Here is a 12,963-nt window from a genome sequence, read left to right as displayed (position 1 = left end):
TAACATGCTTTGAGATAGCGAAAGAAAACGCTATATGCGCGATCAGAATCCTGTTCTGCATACAAGAAAGACCAGTTCGTAAGCGCTAGTTCCGAGCAAAATTTCTCAAGTGTGAGCTGGTTTATGACTCAATACGTTGTTCTGTCGGTGTAGTTGGGTTTGTTAGTTGTAGTAGAGAAAAGAGCGAAGACTGGTAAGTGGTCACTGAGGTCGAGTGAAAATAGGCCCGAAGCAATCTTGTTTGTTGGCGCGTTTGTGATGCAAACGTCCAGCAGTGTGGCGCTATGATGAGTGATTCGGCTGGGCAGCCTAATGGTGTTCGAACAATGATATGTGGACAGAATAGTTTCAAACTGCACAGTGGCTGCGTCATCGCTTATCATGTTGATATTTATGTCACCCATCAGAAAAATAAAAGCACGTGCAATAAGTTTAACTTAAATATAAGGCTTTCAAATGTATCAAGAAATTCAGACTTTCTGCTCGTGGGTGGCCGATACACTGCAGTATCTGCAATATTTCGTAATCGGATTGTAATACATTCGAGGCTAGTGGTCACGAACGTTAGCTCATCGATGACATCATGAGTAAGACAATCTTTCACATACAAGGCTAATCCTCCACCACGATTGGTAGTCCTGGTAACACCATTGTATGTGCAATAGTCTAATTGTGAAGGAGTGTCATTCGGAGTGAGCCATGTTTCGGAAAGCAGTATAACATCAAATTGTATAGTTAAGGAATCAAGGAACATGCTGAGATCAGAAATTTTGTTTTCAATACGGCGCACGCTTAGATGAAAAGCACTGAAATGCTTTCCCATAAGTTCGGCTGCTTTGTTAAAACTGTCCGCATCATAGTAATGACAACTGTCAAATAGAGCCCTTTCGTAGCAGATTGAGCCATTTAAAAGTGTCAGTTTGATGCTTAGTGACACATTTTGTCCAAATCATTGCGTCCAGCTATTCGCAGCACCGCCGATGATTCTGTTTTCCTGGCAAGAACTTTGCCATTGTTTGTCCATACGTACTTCCATCCAACATCACGCTTCTTAGCTATTAGCCCCGAGAACGAACGCTCGCGTGACGTCAGGGCAAGGACTCGCACCTGTCGTCTGCTACAGTTCGGGCGTTGTCCGGGTGCACAGTGTTTTCGTTTGTTCACCCTCGTTCTCTCCGCTTGTATACTTATGGTGATCGTCTCAAATATATTTTTACGACGTCTTCCTTTGCGAACATTTATTCAAAGAGCTAATTTTTTAGACAACAATGCAGCTCTTAAAGGCAACGCTACAGTGCCAGCCGAAGAAGCGCAAAAGAGCCCATTGTGGGTTTTTCATGCGTGGATGGAAAATCGCAATAACATAGAATACAGGAATCCAGTTGTGATACCATACCTGCCGCGGTGCAACAAGTGTGTCACAAACGCTGGCTATATATGACTTCTACAACAGTTACGTTGATTTTAATCCGCTAAAACAGGTTTGCTAACGAGTTCATGGTATAATATCGAATTTTTGCATTTCTTCACAGAGACGCTCGGCAGTAACACGGGGACTTAACTGATACTGGAGGTTAGACTCTACAAGCACCACTTGCTTCTTTAACTGCTTGTCAACATTAGGCGGTTCTTCCCGTGTTTATTTTAAGCGGCAGAAATTTGAAGTAAAGTTAATGGAGGCTTGCAGCTATTTACAGAAAACAGATAGGAATGTACCCACATATATTTCCTTTTCCGTGATACACGTTCAACTCACTTGAGAAATTTACTGGTGCTTGTTGCTTGAGGAATATACATGACGAATCTGTTTGGCGAACTGACACACGCTGCTCGGCCCAATTTTTTTAGTGAAGTATGCTTGTTGGACCGCATGGCTGCAGCCAGAAAGAAGTCGAAGCGTCAATCATTAGTAGTATGGGACATATTGAAGATCTCGAGTTGCCACCAGTGAAGGGTCAGAAATCAAGTGAAAGTATATGCAAGGCTTGTGGTGCTTTCTTTATGAATGTTCGCGATTGGATTAGAGCAAACTTTATTTAGCCTGCAGTTGGGCAAGGTTCTCTTTTATGTACCGACGAAGCGAATACTTATCCGTTTGAATAATTAAAGAATGCTGAGTCGAGACATGGTGAGACAAAAGGTGCTTGAATTTTCCTTTTCTAGGCAATCTAAGCTGAGCTGTAGTAGCTCGAAAATACCTTAGCCATTCCAGTTGGCGCTGTAAAAAATGCTTTATTGTTTGATTCGAAGTTGTAGTGAACTGATGGGTTTCCCGAACATAGCGTGCCTCGCCATACCGAAAGTCGATTGCTACCGTTACGTGATCAGAGGTGTGCCATATTGTCGATAAAGGCTAGTGAGGGCCACTATAAAACATTTCATCACCTTCAATTGATTCGCTCTCGATCGTAACAACGAAACTTTTCTCTCAGGTGATTGCTACTAGGGTGTTTGTGAATTAACTATGTAAATGCTCTACATTACGCGCCGTCGTGTTAACAGCCATGAGCAACTCGTTTTTTGTAAGCCTGTTTCAGAGGTGGATGAATGTAGCAGCAAACGTTTTCATAAATGCGCGCCTATTTTTTTACTCATTAATGAATCGCCATATTTGAATAGAACAACATACCAGAGTAATGAGAATCATGATGACAGCTTCGCTGGGCAGTGTCTTTCTAACATCGGATAACATGCTGACGCCAATTACCAAGATTTTTCTTCCATGTAAAATGCAATGTCTCTAATAGCTAAATACTAAGGGAATGTTAAATGTTTAGCGAGGCATCATACACGACTTCGCGTGTTGAATTTGCAGACGTTCTTTTTACCCAAAATTTACGGATAGACACTGCGCATATGTGCATTGCAAAACCAGTAGACCCCTTTAACGCTACATAGCTTGCGATATCCAAGCCGCAAAGTTTCTCGACTCACGCCCTTTTGAAGAAGAAACTGTGGTTAAGGCATGGCAGCTGAAAGAAGCCGACGTATCTTTCAATACGTACGGCTCGAACCACCCATACCTCAAGCATACACGAAGGGAACAAGCGCGCGCGGCAGCCGAGCGAGACGGAGCGAGCGGCGTCCTGGCCGTGAAGTCACTCGCGAGAGGGCGCCACTCCTAATTCTCGCCGCTAATAGCAGCACCCAGAAGTTGTTTCCCAAGGTGAGTTAGGTTTTCATTGAAAAATATAGGATCGGTGGACTGGAAGCCAATTTGGTTAGCAGAAAGACGTGCTCTCATGGCTTTAGTGAAAATAGCATTTCACTTTCTTCGGTGAACAACGCGTACAATGATATTCTTCACATCGGGGTGCTTAGTTCCTATTCTGTGACAAACATCAATATCTGTGGAAGTGATGGGTTCCCCAACTGCTGCGCAAATTTTCTGGACTACTGCAGAAGGATCACCTTGATTAGGCACACCCTTGATTTCAAGGTTGTTTGCTCTGGTATACGCCTCCAAGTCTTCAACTTTCATGCGTAATTTATTTGTTTCCATCGCGAGAATATCGTTAGCTTTCCGTGCGTCTGCAAGTTCTTTTCGCAACGACTTTAGGTCTTCCGTGAGCGGCTTAATGTCATCACAGACTGAACTACAATAGTCCACACTTTTCTTAATGTAGTGAAGTTCCTTCCGTATTTCTCGCTGAAAGACTTTATCACCTTAGTCATCTTTCAACAAAACAGCAATTACGAGACACAAAAGGGGTCAATGGTGTTTGGCAGCAGTGGCTACAGTATAATTAAGATGAAGGAATGAATCCTCACCTGCGTACAGAGAATGCTTGTTATTGACGTCAATCCTGCGAACACTGCTGCCAAACTGCGGTCAGAGCAGAGTGATCCCGGCTTATATATTATCCGTGGCCTAGAATTCCGTCCTCTGCGCAGGCGCACCCGTTCCGCAGCACCAAGCCACTTGCCGATTGGGTAGGACTGCGCCGCGTGTCGACACGATGTGTATCGCTTAGGCTGTCAGTGCTCCCGTCGGTGGTACCCGTTGCAGCGCGCGGCAATAAAGATCCCAGGAATGTGATCACCTGCGTACAGAGAATGCTTGTTATTGACGTGAATCCTGCGAGCACTGCTGCGAATAAAAGATGTGACAGAAATGCGTGTCATGTAGCTGACGAAACAGCCGCCTGCGTCTTGGTATGTACCAAAATTGGCATAGTATGACGAACATAAATGATAGGTCATGACTTACGTTTCATGCAAGTCATGAAACAGCCACCTATGTCTTGGTGCTCTCATGGTAGTTTCGTTAACTTGGTATTACCAAAATTGGCATAGTATGACAATAGTGTATGACGAACATAAATGATAGGTCATGGCATGAATGTCATGGCATGCGTGCCATGTAGGTCATGAAACAGCAGCCTACGTCTTGGTGCTCTGTTGTGCCACACTGCGTGCCTACATCGAGGCAATGGCTGCTCCCCTCCCCCCCCCCTCCTCGTTCTTCTGAAGTGGTTGCCCGTGGTGACAACCTGCAAAGTTCCAGGAAACTGCCGACCCCTTTCCGTGGGTCGAACTGAGGAGCCCGGAGACACAGAGCACCACGACGAATCACTGGCAGCCTTCAGAATTCCACAGAACTGCTGACCCTTGCCGTGGAGACCGGTCTTATGCAGCTTGGACTTTTCCTGTTTCGACGAAAGAGGAAAGCGACGTGGTTGACGTCACCACCGTTCCTGCCTCGTTCCTGTCGACGATGGGGCTCCCAAAGGGATTTAAGGCAGAGCCGGCCCATTGTTAGAGAGAGAGTCGCCATTAGCCGCCCCGGCGGCCTGGTGCGCTCTTCGGCTCCGCTACTTGCCTGCTGTAACCTGCTACATGTAAATACTGTATAAAGCTTTTCGTCTCCTTTTCGTCAGCTACAAGAGTCCGTCTCTCGCCTTTGACCCTGAGTCGCAATAGCTCTCATGGTCGTTTAGTTAATTTGGTAGGCTCCCCGACCACTGCCCACGAAACACAGAACCTCCTAGAAACCTCTTGAAACGGCCACAAACGTCTTGGTCTATGATAAGACTGAAAATAGAATTTCTTCTAAACATAACCTCAGCACTTAGAATACGCTAGTATATATTCTATCTGCGGCAAAACCCGCTACTGGTGTCACTAGAGTCCATTTTGGTAAACACATTCAGAATGTCTAACTCAAGAACTTTTTCAGGTCTTTTTGTTTAAAAGTGCATAAAATGCCAAACGACGTGTTAAAAGTGCGGTTACCGTCGGCCGTCGCGTTAGCGAATAAAAGACGCCACAGACAAATCGAACTCGTTGGAAGCAACATAATCAGTTAGATTTAATGTTAAATAATTTCACACCAGAACTTCAACAATCAAAGGCGTGTTATTGTTTTCCATACGAGGCGCGCACACGAAGCCTGGAAACCATTCTTCTATGCTCGCGCCGCAGGTACTGACAGCAACAGGGGCGAAACGCCAGTGTTGCACAGCGGTGTCACAGAGCCACCGCCCTGAGATCACTTCGGTGCCAGTCAAGTAGGGACGCTCCCAATTTGTCAGACCATAATGGGAACACTGGGAGGCAGGAAGTTTGAAAAAAACGGCCACTGCCACCCGCAATGTCTCGGTCGTGGGTTCGCTATGCCAGTTGTGCGTCATTCTAAGCCGTTCTGTACATTTATACTGGGTATTAACTGGAGTCATTTAGCTGTGCTGATGCTTTTTGCCGTGTGTTTTGCATCAGTACTTCGTGACATCGGCTGTATTGCGTGTTTTCGCCGACGGCTTACTACCACAATGGCGGGATCTGCGTTCGCCGCCTTCGTGTCTCGGTGCGTCTTTGTACGTTGCACGTTCGGATAACACTTTTTCCGGTAAGTGAAATACATTGCACTTCGTTTTTCGGCAACAATGTGAATATTTTTAGATGTTACCCGCGACAATTATTGATGGATGGGCTCTTCTGCCCTGCGGGTTTTCATCATCTTTACTTTTATACGAGGGTTCTGCTTGGGTTCAGCAGTTCAGCACTACCGCACTCCACGACTCCCGCAACACCAGTCAGAACTTTGCCCTGCTTGTCAGTCTTTGTGGTCAACGTAGCACGAACCAACCGAAGGGAATGCATTCGAAGATGACGCGCTGGCTGTAGTGCTGAACCAGACTGAGCTCGCCCTCTTTTGTGTCCTTTTGTTCTTGCATGGGTTACAGCGTTGCGTGCGCGCGTGCGTGTGTCAGTGACTATGCAGCTTGTAGCGTTCCCGCTTTATAGCAAAACAAAATATAACTGCAATGTTTACTTCATCTAAACAATTCCAAATGCAATCGTCTGCTGATGTACAAATTTCACTTGTGTATTGTTCTAAATAAGCAGCAAAACTTTTAGCCTAGTAGGTGCTTCATCTGGGAGTGAAATCACGACTGCTTGGCATTTATTAATGAATGACTGTGACTGGGTCACCTCATTTGTAATTATAAATCTGTCTTTCAACTGACTTGATGCTCTCTTATTTTGTTCCTTTCACTCCATAGACGACTGGACATCCATCTTGTACCTTGGTGCTAGCTGGATGACGGGACCTCATCATGATCAGTGTAAGACAATAAACTGTACACTCCCTGGTCCTCCCAGTGCTTTGTATATGGGTTAAGGCCAGGGAGCTAGCGCTTCGTGGTAAAATAGCTAGTTGGTGTCTCACGGACGGGCATTTTTTTGCACTGGTCCTTCATAATCTGCCACTATTATAACCAATTTCTCAGTGCCGGTGTACATACACAGGTGTAATTAGTTTCCCTAGGCCTTACAAAATTTACCTGTAGGTAGTGTAGGGTTTGGAGGACGGGACTTCGCGGATGAAAGCCCAAAACTTGGGAGGATTTATTCTGCATTATGTACAGAGAGGTGAGAGTCATTTAACAGTCGTACAGTCATTACGGGCCGGCAGCAACTCGGACGCTGCGGCCCGCGGCAAGAAGTTCGAGAGAGGTGAATCAGGGAATCAGGGCATGTCCCAGAATCCTCAGGTCTCTCTGGAAGGCTTCTTATAAACCCTCCGAGCACTGCAAGTCACGTCATGTTTGACCAATGGGAGAGTCCACTCCGATGACGCCACTTTCAGCCAATGGTAGGCGCCCGTGTCGTGGTGTCACACCTGGCGGCTTGCTGCGGTCTTGCATCGCAGACTGGCAATGCACTTCGAACAAAGAGAAGGGGAGGGCTGCACCTGCTTCATTGTCGGATGCCCACCTGCTAATCCCGGCGGCGCACGAACTTGTTGGCATGTAAACTCGTTGCCTTAAACTTGTTTGCTCGGCCGCTTCTCTGGAATGCGCTTTCCTGCTTCTGCATTCCTCAATTAGCTGTGCTGCAATCCGATGTGGTCTGGGGGAACTCGAAGTAATCGCAGGAACCAGCTCCATATCTAACAGCTCGTCCTCGCCCCGGTTGTTCTGAATGGCCGGTGAAATCAATTCGCTGGCCATGAGGAACGCTGATAGAAGCTGCAGGGTACTGGGGTCGAGCCACGTTTGACGAACTTCGGGATCCTTGGCCCTGGAGAACAAACGTCAAACAAACAAAACAACACAGCGCTGCCCCACGTGTAAGCGCAGGCTCTTCGCCCCTGACTCGCCAGGCTATTACTGCGTCAAAATGAACCCTGATCTTTCAGTTCCCCAATTTTGACAACAGTTCCAACCACCCTTCCAAACCGCTATCCATTTCTCCCCGAATGCCGACAAGACCAGAGCACTATTGTTGTTGCAAAACAAAAGGGTCGCTGACGATGCAAACAACAAATGAAAACAGCCGAACATAACTTAAGTGGCCTAACTACACGAACAGCATGTTTCCAATCTATCGCAGTGGCGTACTTATCGCACGTATTGGTGCCACTGAACAATCTGGTCAACCTCACAAGTACGTAATCACAAGCGCACTAGCCTTGTGGTCACTATCCAGAACGCATACTTGTGTCGTAGGCAAACTCTTCATTACGCTTACTCACGTTTCTTTCCTGAAAGTCCTACAGGACACGTGACGTAAACGAACAATTAAACTTGCGGGACTTACACACTCCGCAGAACTCTTAAAATAATGCGTCTTTTAATAACTCGTTCCACGCATACTTATCAGCGAAGTCAGAATACGGCTGCCCTCAATACGCACGTGCAACCCACTCATAAATCTGCTTCCTTCCGTCCACACAGGACACGCGCTAATGGAACTAAAAACGCTTCTCCGTGCAAATCACGCACTTACTGAAAATCTACGCGCTTAACCTTAGAAAATTCCAAAAATACTTAAAAAGAAAGAAGGTTAAATAACACACGCGCTTTACCATAGGCCTCTGAACGATAACTTTGACCCTCAGGTTACTCACACACAGAAAAAAAAGCCTATCTACTTATTAATGAGCATCTCGCGAGACTACATGTTTACATAAAACGCATCTTTCAAATCTCGAGCTTCTCAAACAAAAACATAAACAAAGCTCAAACCTTACACATTGAAAGAAAACCTAGTCTCAAATCGCGAAATTTTCCGATGCTCAAAAATAAAACAAGACACTTCATTTCTACGGAAGCGCTCCAGGCCTCCTTTTCCAAACGCTTCCGTCTGACTCATACTTTGAGTCGGCCGCGGGGTGGACGTGGTCTGAAAGCTACTCTGGCTGCCGAGAGACAACAAAAGGGCTGATTCACTATCAGCTCCCCCAAGACGTTACGGTCTCCTGCCAATTTGCGTCCTCGCGCCCCGCTTTCAACACAAACTCGATTGACCGCGTCGCTACTCCCCACCTGGTCTCGTCCTGCCACCTTGCGTTTCTTCGAACTGCACGCTGAGCTGTGAAAAGAACTACGGAACGACGAGGAGATTAACTGCCCCGTGCCCTTTGTCCGCGTCCGCGCAGAACATTCTTCGCGGTCCCCCTTTGACCGGTGGCTCGACCATTTTGGATGCGTCAACATCGTCCTAGACGACCGCACCTTCTTCCTCGCGCCCTGCCCTTTTGGGTTTCTCGCCATCTTTGGCGGCACTACATTAATTACCGTCTTGCGGTCTTTACCGCGCTTCTTTTTACGGCGCTTTCTCTTTGCGCTCGCTTTCATGTCGCCTCGTGCCTCGTGCTGACCGGTACACATTTCGTCGGCCCGGATCGGTCTCTTACCCGCACAGTCTGAGTGATTCTCACTTAAACCAACACTCTCTCTGCCTCGACTGGCGGACAGCTCAACCGACTCTGGCACAATGCATCAGGCTTTACTCGAGTTAGACAACTCGCACTCTTGCGAACTGCCCTCTACTACATTGCCCAGCTCACGCTGTGCATCGGCACACAGCCCGTCGGTATCGATCGCTGTCTCACGCGCACAGTCCGAATGATTATTAACTGAATCATCCCTATCTAGGCCATCTAGACTGGCGGAGAGCCGCACCGATCCCTGAACAATGCAGTTGTTCTCTCGTGAGCTACGGAGCTCGCCACCCCGAGAGCTATTCTCAACTGCATCGTCCAGCTCGCACTTCACTTCTGCGCGCAGATCTGGCTCTACATGGGTGCTCGCGTCTGTCGCGTCAACAGTACCCTTTTCCTCGCTAGCAACCTCGCTAACCTTACCAGCGACGCACACGCTCGGTAACTGTGCCAATTTGTTCGCAGCTGGCCTAGCTGTCTCTACAGTCATCTGTTGGCACAGCACCTCGTCGCTCTCCTTGCGGCCTTTAACGGCCTCTGTTGCCACTAAGGCATCGTTAGCAGCTAGCCTTTCCCTTTCACTTATGAATCGGCAGCCAATCTCACAGGCACTACTCTTTTCGTCGGCTTCTGGCGAAAATCTGCTAGATGCTTCCTCATTCTTTCGCTCTGTACTACCTACAGAATTCTCAGACAGCCGTTGTCTCTGTGCCAATAACTGATCACAATACTGTATCTCTTTGATCAGTGCTGCCTTCTCTCTCTCAAACTTTTCCTCACGCTCAAGCTTACGTTGATTCTCACGTTCGTGAAGCTCACACCTAAGAGTAAGTTCTCGAAGCTCATGCTTCCGTTCATTCTCGCGTTCTTCACGCTGACGCTTACTCCTAAGTTCACGACGATCTCGCAAACGTATACGACGCACACGCTCCCGTGGCTCCTGTATCACCTCCCAAGCAAGCTCAATGCTTTTGTCATCATTGCCACTATCGATAATCGCCTTTATGATAGCTGGAGTTTCCATCCGTTCGTCCGCCTCAACTCCCAAATCGTCGCACACCAACAACAAGTCTAACCTCGTCAACCTTCTAAGATCCATGGCAGCTGCCCCGACAGGTGGTTAAAACTGTTTTCCTTAATTAATTTGTGCAAACACACAATGCAACAAATTCCCGATTCCCAGAACTATCAAAATTGAACACACAACCTTTGAGTCTGGCGAATCATAAGGAAAAAAACCACGCGCTCACTTACGGTTGCAGCACTCTGCCATCCGGTTCATTTGTCCGCTGTTCCCGGTTCCTTCCGGACTCCCTGGGTCGAAGGCTCGCTCCTTCTTCGCTACTCCCAGTTTCTTCGGACCTCTTTCGACGAAGGCTCTCTCTTCGTCGCTCTTCCCGGTTCCTTAGGATCTCTCTTGACGAAGGTTTATCCGTAGCGCTGCCACCAGCTGATGCATTCGGAGGCGATCCCACCGCTGCCACCAGATGTAGGGTTTGGAGGACGGGACTTCGCGGATGAAAGCCCAAAACTTGGGAGGATTTATTCTACATTATGTACAGAGAGGTGAGAGTCATTTAACAGTCGTACAGTCATTACGGGCCGGCAGCAACTCGGACGCTGCGGCCCGCGGCAAGAAGTTCGAGAGAGGTGAATCAGGGAATCAGGGCATGTCCCAGAATCCTCAGGTCTCTCTGGAAGGCTTCTTATAAACCCTCCGAGCACTGCAAGTCACGTCATGTTTGACCAATGGGAGAGTCCACTCCGATGACGCCACTTTCAGCCAATGGTAGGCGCCCGTGTCGTGGTGTCACACCTGGCGGCTTGCTGCGGTCTTGCATCGCAGACTGGCAATGCACTTCGAACAAAGAGAAGGGGAGGGCTGCACCTGCTTCATTGTCGGATGCCCACCTGCTAATCCCGGCGGCGCACGAACTTGTTGGCATGTAAACTCGTTGCCTTAAACTTGTTTGCTCGGCCGCTTCTCTGGAATGCGCTTTCCTGCTTCTGCATTCCTCAATTAGCTGTGCTGCAATCCGATGTGGTCTGGGGGAACTCGAAGTAATCGCAGGAACCAGCTCCATATCTAACAGTAGTCACTGCTATGTAAGAACTCACAAATTAACTCTGTTGTGTCACATGAGTATTCCATACATGAGTAAAAATTTGCTACAATAGTGTACATTACACCTTGCTTCCCTAATGCACAAATGTATTCAAGCCAGTATGTGATTAGTTCTGTATTCTGAATCTTTTCTGTATGGTTTAGTTTCTTTACAGGAATTTACTGCACAGCGTCAGCAAGCAGTCTAATTTAAGATTTATGTGTGCTGTAAAAGGTATGTTTTGCCGCTACAATTGATGTGCGTGTAGAACAGGCATGATGCTGAGGGTTCCAGCCGTTTGCATAGGTGCTTTTAAAATTTTGTCATAACTATAATTTGCCTGCACTGTTTTTTGTCACCTATTTCAATAATATCATTGGAGGTGTTATCAGAATTTAGCAATTTATTTGCCCTGGCCCATTATCCTGCAACATTTGACTTTTCATTAGGTGGGCAATTTAGTGGCTTCACAATTGCGAGTCAACGTAGATGCTCAGAATTACCTGAGGCTATAGATGCACGGATGAATTTGCTACCTATACAAATCACTTTGCACTTTTTCGCGCAAACAGCATGTTAACACTTCCAAGACAGTGGGCAATGTATCGTTTGATCACCCCGCAGGGGCGTCTGCGCAAGCAGGCGTTTGGTGTGTTGCGACACCACGGACCCGAGCACACGAGGGTTGGACCGTCCCGCGTATAGCCGTGCACGGCTTAGCCATGTCTGGGGAAAAAGGGATCCTGGGGGTTGAGCCGATGCTGGGTGTTTGGACCTTTAAGGCCCCCCGGTGGAGGCAACACACCTCTTCGGCCTCGGCTTCACATAGACGGCACCTCCAGACTGACCCACCTGGAGGAAATCGGCAGTCGCCTTTTCCTGTCTCTCTCTTCCTACAACCTTCGTCTTTCCCTTACTTTCCACCTTTCCTGTCTTCTTCTCTTTTCTATTTACTTCCTTCTTCTTGGCGGCAAGAGTTAACCCTGTGTGGCTATCCAATCTTGGGTACACCATATTTGGTTATAGTGGCGGCGTACGACTGGCGTCGTGCAGACTTGCATGCAAGCTCTGCCGCGTCCCCTTCGTTGGGCTCCATGGTGGGCGGTCGGCGCTGTTGCCGAATTTATTATGCCTATTCATGGAAAATTATTTTCCCCCACTTCCTGATCGCCCTCCTAAACGAGGGCGCACCGAAGTCTTTCAATTTTCGGGCAACCGAACATGTAACTTTCCCCGCTTTCACGTCATCCACTCTGATCAATCTGCAAAGATGGTGAGAATAATCTCACCTTCTCTGGTATCGAAACCCCTGACTGAAGTCTTTGGACCTGGCTACAAAGCGTCGAAAATGGCAAGCGGCGATCTCCTACTGGAGCTTCGTGATGAGAAACAGCATGAAAAACTACCTAAACTAGTGTCCTTTGGCGATGTTCCGGTTACAGTTACCCCCACACCGTACCATGAATACCACACGCGGTGTCGTCTCCGATGCTGATTTGCTAGAGCTATCTGAAACTGAACTCCTGGAGGGCTGGAGTGATCAGAACGTCATCAGTGTGAAACGAATTAAGATGAGGCGGGAAGGGAAAGAAATTCAGACAAAACACCTAATACTTACTTTCGGCTCTAGGTTTCTGCCCGACACCATCGAGGCCGGGTACCTCAAGATTCGTGTTAGGCCATATG

At 47.6% G+C, this 12,963-nt stretch overlaps 1 protein-coding gene across 1 annotated transcript in view; it reads right to left on the bottom strand.

The window, feature by feature from the left end:
• The window catches only part of LOC135906770 (uncharacterized), a 99,106-nt gene extending 95,306 nt beyond the window's left edge, over window positions 1-3,800 (bottom strand). The window contains exon 1 of the mRNA XM_065438355.1: window positions 3,772-3,800. The gene's annotated coding sequence lies outside the window, so the exon portion shown is untranslated. The remainder of the gene's footprint in view (window positions 1-3,771) is intronic.
• Between the last annotated feature and the right edge of the window lie 9,163 nt (window positions 3,801-12,963).

The sequence above is a fragment of the Dermacentor albipictus genome, chromosome 1 (assembly GCF_038994185.2).
Source record: "Dermacentor albipictus isolate Rhodes 1998 colony chromosome 1, USDA_Dalb.pri_finalv2, whole genome shotgun sequence".
Lineage (NCBI taxonomy): Eukaryota > Metazoa > Arthropoda > Arachnida > Ixodida > Ixodidae > Dermacentor > Dermacentor albipictus.
Note: the sequence above shows the minus strand (reverse complement) of the source record. Positions and strands in the feature narration are given on the sequence as shown.